The 10,557-nt window shown below is 30.3% G+C and overlaps 1 long non-coding RNA gene across 1 annotated transcript; it reads left to right on the forward strand.

Moving 5' to 3' along the window:
* The first annotated feature begins 5,954 nt into the window (after positions 1-5,954).
* Positions 5,955-10,051, forward strand: LOC141682886 (uncharacterized). The gene is made up of 4 exons (XR_012559986.1): positions 5,955-6,212; positions 6,418-6,946; positions 7,278-7,351; positions 9,389-10,051. It is a non-coding gene; the product is annotated as an uncharacterized LOC141682886 (long non-coding RNA).
* Positions 10,052-10,557: the final 506 nt, after the last annotated feature.

The following is a 10,557-nucleotide window of genomic DNA, read 5'->3' on the forward strand; positions in this document are numbered from 1 at the left end:
TTCACAAAGACCTGGTCAGCCTGAATTCCAGCGTATCATTAACATACGACATTGCCACAATGCTTACTTCTGTTGGTTCAGTTGTATATATATGTTCACTGAATTCTTACTCATCCAAAAATCAAAGAAAAACTACCTGATCAATGATGTAATGGTCTGGAATCTCCAGATTGATAAAATAAAAATAATCTGAACTTTATATAAGTCATTCCTCCATACTTCAATCTTCCAACTAATTCACAAAGGGAGGCCGAAAACGCTGTAATGCTCCCTTGATCAATGTGATGCTCAGATTTACATTTGTATTTTTTCACAAAATTAACATGTTTGCTTACAAAATATGCAAACAGAATAGACGTCCAAAACAAAGCAGGTCAATATGGTGGTAGATTATTACTTTCCCTTAAGAGCTACAACAGTTAAGAGGCATGGTACCTATATTACTCATTAAATTTTCATTAAGAATATTTTGCAATGAGAAGTTATTTTCTATATAAGTTGTATTTTTTAAGAAAATTATGATACCTAGGAAGAGAGAAAATGTGTTTGATTGTTATATACGAATTTACTTCACCGGGATATAGTCCTTGTTCCTTCACCCGAGGCACATGTTTTCCTACCATCCAAGGCATCTATGAGAGTAGTCTTTCTAGCTCAACTATTTAAGTTGTAAGACTCATAGCCTAACCTAAATAGACTACTGACACCTGGCCGCTCTTGAGGAACACCTTAAACTTTCATATCTTGTAGGTAAAATTTTAAAGATTTCTCAGCTAAGTATAAAATCTAATATATCTAAATATCTCGCAGCATTATCAATTGTATTAGATCGGTTTTAAAGTATTAATATAAAATATCACCTGAAAGTAAAAAAGAGCAATGTCGTAAACTCTCATTTGAACCCTGCTTAATCTGGACAATTTTTTGAAAGCCGACCTATCCTAATCTCGCAGCAACTGGTTTTCAGAAAAGGAATATAAACTTCTTCATATTAATTAATTTAAGGGATATCAGATGCATATGAGAAATTAATGATCAATTCAAAATCTTAGTTAACCTCTTCCACTTCTCAGATTTGCTGAATCTTTAAGATTTTATCTGCTCAATCCCAATTTTTACTAACAAATTTAAAGTCATTTATAATTTTCGATAGCAAAAAAATCTAAACAAACATACATAACACTAAAGGAGTTTGAGTAAATTTAAGTTACCTTGCTTTTTTTGACATATATAAAACATGATAATAATCTTTCAGGTAAACTCATACATGTCATTAATCTCATTTATTAATAAGACAAAAACCTAATAGTGTGACTATAAGTTTGTACCATATTTCAAGTAAGAAGGTTTAAAAGTAATAATATCCATCAGTTTTTTTTAAGAAAATCACCTTTTGATATAATAACAATGATCTATCAACTAATATGATTTTACATGTAATTGTGTTCAAAATAACATACCATCAAGTTGTACGTCAGACTACAAGTTCTAAATTTTTTGTTTGCCTTTCAATTTATAACTTAGATCATCAAATTCTGCACCAACTACATCATTACCTTTTGATCTAAGCACTTTGGTGTGTTCATATTATCTTCTGGTTGATCTTCAAATCCTTCAGCAACCCATGCATCAAATCAATTATTAATTTAATTCTGAAAATAAATAGCGAGCATTAAAGATAAAAATATGTATATTTGTTTAAAATTTATCATGTCTCATTCCAAATTTAAATATGAAGCTAATAATTTGAACCATTGATACTAAAACTAAAACAGAGAATATCTATGATTATGAAGGAATTTAACCACAAACTGATGAAATACTAATCGTGGGAACATGATTTGTTTCATGTTCTCAATGATATAAGGTGACATACCTTGGCAACTTCTTTTATTTTGTTAGAAGCTTTAGGCCTAGATCAAGTAGCACATGTCTAGATCAAAAAAATGATTCAAAGTCAAGAATTTAAAAGAAACCTTCATTAAGATCAAACTTGTAGCTGCTAATTAGCACCATATATCCGAGAAAAATTAGTATAAAATATATATATATCCAGAGTGCCACCCCTTCTAGAAAGTTATGTCAACAACTTTATCAACTGATCTTCAATCATGCAACCTTTCTTGAGAAGCAACCATAATCCTGACATTAGTTCCTGCTAGAAATATTAAATCAGTTAGTAAAGTCTCTTGAAGAGGCACATGGTGGATTAAGGAGAGTCTGGAGGCCAATCATGCAGTTATACCTTGGATTTAACTCACCTTAATAAATTGAACTCAACTATTTCCCCTAACCAAAAATTAATAGACCATGATACAATATAGTTTAGAAATAGTTCTATTTTAACTGCCAAGAAAAGTTCTTATGTAACCTGGGGATTCTATGTAGCACCTCTTCATCTGTAATCTTCTTCTGCCATCATTTTTTTTTCTGCAAAATACATATAAAAAACTGAGAAATTCTTACCATTATTTAGAAACTACCAAGTATAGACTGGTTTGATGATCAATGATCAATATTCATCTAAGGTTTAAAAATAAAATATTATAAATGAAAAATTAAATTATCAGATTGGAAAGGAATCAAACTTCTTCTTCATAAGCTGTGAACTTCAGTGTTGGCTTCTCTTCTTGCTTGAGTGCTACATCTTTCAACTCATCAGCCCCGTCATCCTGGACAACCAACATAAATCAGTATATTGACACCAGAGACTGAAGTTATGCATAATTTATATTATAGATCTTGGTCAAATACATACTTTCATATCAGAAGTCCATAGGGTCAGATTGTCTCGAAGAAGCTACATAATAAGAATGTTACCCCTCTCCCACAGTATCCAGCTCTGCAAAAGTTTCATCGAAAGCTTTAAATATTGCAAGTACCTGTAACAATTTATCAAAAACTTACATAAAGCCTAATGTGTTCATCTACAAAAAATGGTGGAAAAACCTGTTCTGCAGGATGCATGCTCGATCAGAAAAATTTAGAATCTCATAATAAATATCAAACACAACATTTAAAAAGAACAAAAGTTCCATGACCACCTTTACAATATCGAGAAGAATAGAGACTTAAGGCATTAACATCAAACACAACATTTAAAAAGAACGACAATAACTCACCAAATCCAGTCATGAACAATATTGCTGCAATCGAGTTCAAACACTAATGAGAAATAATACAATGTAAATAACAAAAATGAATAAGTTTGTAACATATCAATAGTATCTAGTAAAAATAAAATTTAAGAATCAAAGCTACAAAATTACAAAACACAGAGAATCAATATGAGAAAAAAGATAATAAAAACAAAATCTTCTCATACAAGGATTATACAAAAGATAACAAAAATTAATCTTACAAATTGAAACGTCGGAGATAACCGCAATCTTTACAGGATAGCTCTTATGACATCCACTTTCATTGATCTTTAGAGAATCAACACACACAAATTGTCAAATACTGATTTGAAAAATATAACAAACACATATTGGGTATGCATAAAATATGTACAAACATATAGTACTAAATCGCAGGAAGAGGAAGAAAAACAAAAACAAATAGAGAAAAAAATGAGATTTTTGAGATTTAAAATCAAACAGTTGGTGTACATACCTTGATTTGTGATTCTATAACCACCGTTATAGAATTAATCTACCCATCGTCATCTTCTGCCTAAACCAAAATTAATATAGGTAAATAATAATAGTACAAACATATTAAATCAATACAAACAACAATACTAAAATTACATAAAGGAAGAAGTGAAGAGACGAATAAAAAAAAAAAAAAGAAGAAATATGATTTACTAAACTGTTTATTCATTATGTTGCATTAACAAATGAAACCCAATTAAAATCCGCATGTAACCTGCAAAAAGAAAAAGAAAAAAAATGAGAATATGAGATTTGAAATTTGAGAGAAGAATAGTAATTGACGTGTATATCTCAATCTAATTTAACTGAATTTACAAATCAAGAAAGTATGAATTCTGAGATTTTGTTATCGTCGGACTATCAAGTTATGAGCTTGATATTTAATGGTGATCCATGGTGAAATCTCCGGTCAATCGAGAGAGAGTGATGAAGAGAGAGAAGGAGATAGAGAAAGAGAGAGATGTAACAGACTGGAGACAATTATGCATGATTTGATTTTTTAAAATTAATTTTCCATAGATAGATTAATTTTGAAATTCAAAAGTAGCCAAATATTAATTAAGATGGGTCAATTGAAACTAATTGGATAGTCCATGGATATAGGAAATAATATAGGATTTGGGTCATGGGTAAATTTATTTACCCATGGGTAAATTAAGGAGTAGTCATTAAGATATATAGATTTTAAGATATTTTTTTAAATAAATTTTACATTGCGGGTGTTTGATTCATGAGTAATTAGTCCGGTAATCGAAACCTTGATATCATGCATTAATGTCTGGATTATCAAAGTGTATGAATGGGAAGCGGACACCCATTCCTATGCGGGTCTAAGGCTGTCAAACGGATAATTCGCATCTGTAATTGTCAGATTCGAATATGAATAATATCCACTTTATTTCGGATATGGATATTATTTGATTTTTTTTCCAGATACGAATGCGGATATTTCAGATAGATATCAGATTTTTTGAATTATTTTGATGACCCCGCCATTTTGACGATGATTTTAGAATATTTTTTTACGATTAAACTCAATTGATATATTTATATATGTATAAAGTATGTGTACAATCATGTAAAATTTGTATAAATGTATTAATTAATGCATATACAGACTATAAATATCATATATGTATTTAATTTTGGATTCGGATACAGATAATATCCGTTTTATTACAAATACAGATAATATTTTTTTTTCTCAAATACAAACGCGAATTTTTTAAACAACTATTGAATTTTTTCCAATTTTTTTGACAGCCCTAGTTAAATCACACCCTTGATTTATATATCATTCTCATTTATATTGATTATTATCATTCACATATCCTCCCTCCCATCATCAACATCCGAACATTTATCCAAACGCCCCGGTTAATAATAAAAATAACAAATATTGAAAATAAGGTAAATGAAGGAACATTTATCCAAATAAGATTTAAATTAATAAAAATAACAAATATTGAAAATAAGGTAAATAACAAATATCAAAATCCGAACATTTATCCAAATAAGATTTAAATTAAAATATGTTATGCCCTTGCAACCTCCTTATTAATTTCAGCCTACATGAATCCCACGTATTCTGATAAAAAAAATCAGAACCAATATCGAGCAACTAATATTATTAAATAGGGCACTAGCCACTAGCAGCAGGGGCTGCGATGGTGGTTGAAAATCGAAATAGAGCCTATGAAAATTGGGATAAATGGGAATGAGTGATATAAAATTTTAAGAGTCGGGGAAGGTTTGATGTACCTATTCAAAAGTATCGATGTTCTTATTTCATACTCACTAAATATCAATGCATGTGATTAAGATTTTTATTTTTGTTAATTGGACTCATTAAACATTAATTAAACACGCCCTTATTGAAAACTAAACACAATAAATAGCGATTTTCATCAAATTAACTATGAAAATATATAATGAGGCTTTTAAATATGAGAAAAATGTTCCTAAAATTACTTTGGGAAACTTTTGTGAGATGCAAATATATTTTGGTATAAAATAATAACAATATTTTTGTAAATATATTCAATTTCATGTAATTACTATAATACTCTCCTGTATTAATATATAAAAATAAAATCTCGGATAAAATTTGTGAGGTAATATTAGTAACATCAATTTATTTATATATATTATATATATAAAGGAAAATCTCGGTATGCTGACGTGACTTCTCCAAACACCTCCCATTCTACGTTTCGTGTTTCTGTTTCCTATAATTTCCAATGTTCCAGTTGATTGAGCTGCCTAATAAATAAAAATAATATTTTGGAAAACAAAAATGGAAAGGTCTCAAATGAAATGAATGATTGCAATCTTAATTGTCCCACTTCAGTTAGGTATCTCTAAAAGTCCTTTGTTTGAAGTAATATTTTAATGTCTTATTTATAAACACCTATATAGTCATACCATATATCAAAATTCTTCATGCTATTTATTTCAATCTGCCGCCGATTTCATCCGCTTTCATTACCTCCTCAACGGTTGCTCCTCCGGAAAAGCCTATTTCCGAGCCGATTCCCCTCATGTCAAAATTGTGAGGTACGTGAACTAGCTTTGCGATGATATCAGCATCGTATGTAATATTTTAGTCAGATTAATTGAATTTACGATGCTTAATTATTGTAATTTTCATGTTCATCTAGTAATATAAGCGCCTGTTAACATTTTATAATTCTTGTGCTTTGGATGTGATTTATATTTACGGTGATTACTTGATCTGAACCTCTTTTGTACTATATGGCAGGGAAGCACCGCATGTGTGTCAAGTTGCTGGCATGTTTAATTCATTATTTGAATGTGTACTTTCATTAACGGAAAAAACTAAAAACACTTTTGCATAATATGATCATTTGAATATTTACTTTCAATAGTGAAAAAATTATATAACGCATAATGGTAATGAAGCAAACCTATATGTGGCAAATATCTCACCCTTTGTCTTCTTATTTTCCTAGGCACAATACAGTCTCCTGCGTAGCTTGTGGTTAATAGTTTTTTTTAAATCCATATCGTCGTTCAGGACGGGTCATTACAATGTAACATCTTTTCTAGGATTCGACCACAATGTTTCTTTTTTCTTTAAGCAGGCAGAGGGGAGGTAATTACAAATTCGGAATTAATGCACAAATCAATATAACAGGGCCCTGGTCTCCAAAAATGGTTACATACTCCTAAACCTCTGGTAGAGAATTGTCAAATTTACTCATTTTGCAGGCTGTTTTGACAAGGCAAAATTTAAGGTTACTTTTTTTCCTCCACTGGTCTTATCAAATGTAAGTTTCACGGTCATTGTCTTCCTTATAATATTTGCCAAAAGAAAAAGGGACTTTCATGTAATCTTTTTATTTGTTTGCAAGCTTTTTCTCAATTGAAGTGTATTAAATTGGGTGTTTATGAAATCTTATTTGCCTGGGCACAATAGAGCCTCATGCGTAGCTTCTATGTGGTCTATTAGTTATTTATTTTAGAAAAAATTATTTGGTTTCCAACGTAAATCTTGCATAACTTTTTTGTGTATTGTAAATTTATATAGCTTTCAAATTTTGAATTTTAAATTTGACTATGTGATTGTGTAGTAGGACCAAGTAACATGCATTTTTTTAGGTACCTGATACTTGCTGAAATCTTGAGTTGCAGTTCTGGTTAGAATCATCAAAGGATATTTTCATGTGCCAAGGGTAATTCTTTACCAAATATATGCTGGACTATAGCAATCAACTCTTTTTTTAAATATATGGAGATTTCTATCACAGTATCATTGTTAGCTATGTTAGAGCATCTCAAAAAAACTCTTTATATGGGGATTTAAGTTTAAAAATAAATAATGATGTTAAAATTTGAACTCCAAGAGACTCTTACAGGTTTTTTAAAAGTTTAGAAGCCTCTACCTAACTCTTAACTGACAATTTACTCTCCGCTTTCTTTCTCTCTCCCTATTATTCTGTCCTTTTGTAACATCAATATACTTATATACGTTTAATTATAACATAAAATATAAAAAGTGAGTTTAAAGATTATTATTGGAGATGAACCTACATTATCTTACAAAGAACTAATTTTTTATATTATTTTTAAAGAGAGAGTTAAGAGACTGCTGTTAGAGATATTTTTAATCTTAAATTATACCCTCAAATAGTTACTATAGCCCTTAAAATTTTCTTTTGTGAGATGCTACATAGCACGGGCTGGCTATGTAGTTATGCTCTCATAATTGTGCTATAAGCACAAAATTTACAACCTTATATTGTTTTGGTGAACCAATCTTGCATAAGCATCAGAATGTGAAGGTACTACCATTTTATTTTTTTAATTTACTATCTAGAGGTTTAAAGCGGGCTCGTAGCGATGAAGGTTTTTTAATATAAGTTTAAAAATTTATTTTATTTTCAGTACTCTAGAAACTTACAAGTAGTCATGTGACTCGAGTTGATGTTCCAGTGACATAAAATTAAAATGTTGGAGAAATGGTTAAATTGCTTAAAGACCCAATCTAGCTGAAATTTGCAATTTCGCTGACTTATACAAGCTATCGATTACTTTTCCCACAGGTCAATAGACTAATATACAATGTATTTTTTGGCTTGTTTCGCCCTTTTTAAATTTGTTACAATAGAATGTGATGCTACCAAGTTATACGCGCATAATTCCCCGCAATCCATCTACTGAAAATATTATATATTTCACAAGAATATTACCTCCTCGGTATATATTGATATAAACTTGTATGCCAAACTATCTTCACTGATTATTTTGTGTAAAAAATTGTTAACACTTTATCAGAGGGCAGAGAGGTATAACCTCCGTCGATTTACGGGTTATATTACTTCAATTTACTTTTACTGCATTAAGAAAAATACGAACAATTACAAAACGTAAGATCGAAGAGAAAATTTAGTTGGTTAAGGTAGCAAAATATCAGAAAGATCTACCATTAAGCTATAAACATATATTGCTACAAACTTTATATTTTTCATTATTATTTTAATCTTGATTGCAAAGCCATATATTTGTTGTTGCATAGTGTATTTTTTGTTACTATACTAATAATCTTGATTGTGAATCCATATCTTTGTTGTTTATAAATAGCAATAATTGTGCTATTTTTAAATTTTAGTTCTTTATTTAAAATTTTATTAATTAGCCATTAAATCCGTTAATTTTGTTTTGGCCCCTTTATGTGGCAACAATAATCACGACTACGATATTCGTAACTATTTCAGGTTGAAGATAGGATACTATCGTATTTGTAATTAACATGTTGATCAAAAAAATATAACGGCTAGATACATTAGATGAACCTTTCTGATGGATTAAAAATGACAAATATTCCATATTGATAGATCATTCTCACACTTATTATGCAAAAATTGATTATTACTTTTTATTTTTGGATTAGTCTGTGCAATTAGAAAGTAAAAGAAAGCTTATGAAAGGTGTCTTATTTCCTTTGTATTAAGCAATATTCAGCTCACCACCATCTAAGACGACCTTCATTTTATGGAACTTTTTTTCGGAAAAAGCCATTCATTGACTGGCTTTTTCAGGATATGATGTTCATGAAGGTGGAAGAATGATCATTCCCTATCAAGAAATTTTAGTATACTGATAAATGACATTTTATACCACTTAGAATGTCTTATTATGACTTGAATTGATATCTTGAAATCAAGTATTTTGTGTATTTGATGCGTTTTTCTGGTGTTTGTGCATTTCAGGGTATAACTTGCGTTTATGGGGAGATTTCATTAGGAATAAGCCTAGGGGTGTGCTTGGAATTGGATGTGGGAAGTTAGGAGCAGAATGTAGCGGAAATCGGGAGCAGAATGAGGAATTTTCCAGTAACCTGCTGGGCGGCCGCTCAGGAAAGCTGGGCGGCCGCTCAGGATGCTGGGCGCCCGCTCAGGATTGCTGGGCGGCCGCTCAGGGGCGAGAAATTTAATACTAATTTTTTATAATCCTTATTCTGTTGGACTTCTGAGACGGCTGGTTTTTTTGGGCTTCTATATAAGTAGTTTTCAGAGACGTTTTAAAAAGAGGGTGGTATCAAGCAAGGAGCGAGGAGAGAAGAAAGACCGTTTTAGCACATCGCAACGAAGAAGAGGACACCCATTCCTATGCGGGTCTAAGGCTGTCAAACGGATAATTCGCATCTGTAATTGTCAGATTCGAATATGAATAATATCCATTTTATTTCAGATATGGATATTATTTGATTTTTTTTCCAGATACGAATGCGGATATTTCAGATAGATATCAGATTTTTTGAATTATTTTGATGACCCCGCCATTTTGACGATGATTTTAGAATATTTTTTTACGATTAAACTCAATTGATATATTTATATATGTATAAAGTATGTGTACAATCATGTAAAATTTGTATAAATGTATTAATTAATGCATATACACACTATAAATATCATATATGTATTTAATTTTGGATTCGGATACAGATAATATCCGTTTTATTACAAATACAGATAATATTTTTTTTTCTCAAATACAAACGCGAATTTTTTAAACAACTATTGAATTTTTTCCAATTTTTTTGACAGCCCTAGTTAAATCACACCCTTGATTTATATATCATTCTCATTTATATTGATTATTATCATTCACATATCCTCCCTCCCATCATCAACATCCGAACATTTATCCAAACGCCCCGGTTAATAATAAAAATAACAAATATTGAAAATAAGGTAAATGAAGGAACATTTATCCAAATAAGATTTAAATTAATAAAAATAACAAATATTGAAAATAAGGTAAATAACAAATATCAAAATCCGAACATTTATCCAAATAAGATTTAAATTAAAATATGTTATGCCCTTGCAACCTTCTTATTAATTTCAGCCTACATGAATCCCACGTATTCTGA

This window comes from Apium graveolens, chromosome 9, assembly GCF_009905375.1.
Source record: "Apium graveolens cultivar Ventura chromosome 9, ASM990537v1, whole genome shotgun sequence".
NCBI lineage: Eukaryota > Viridiplantae > Streptophyta > Magnoliopsida > Apiales > Apiaceae > Apium > Apium graveolens.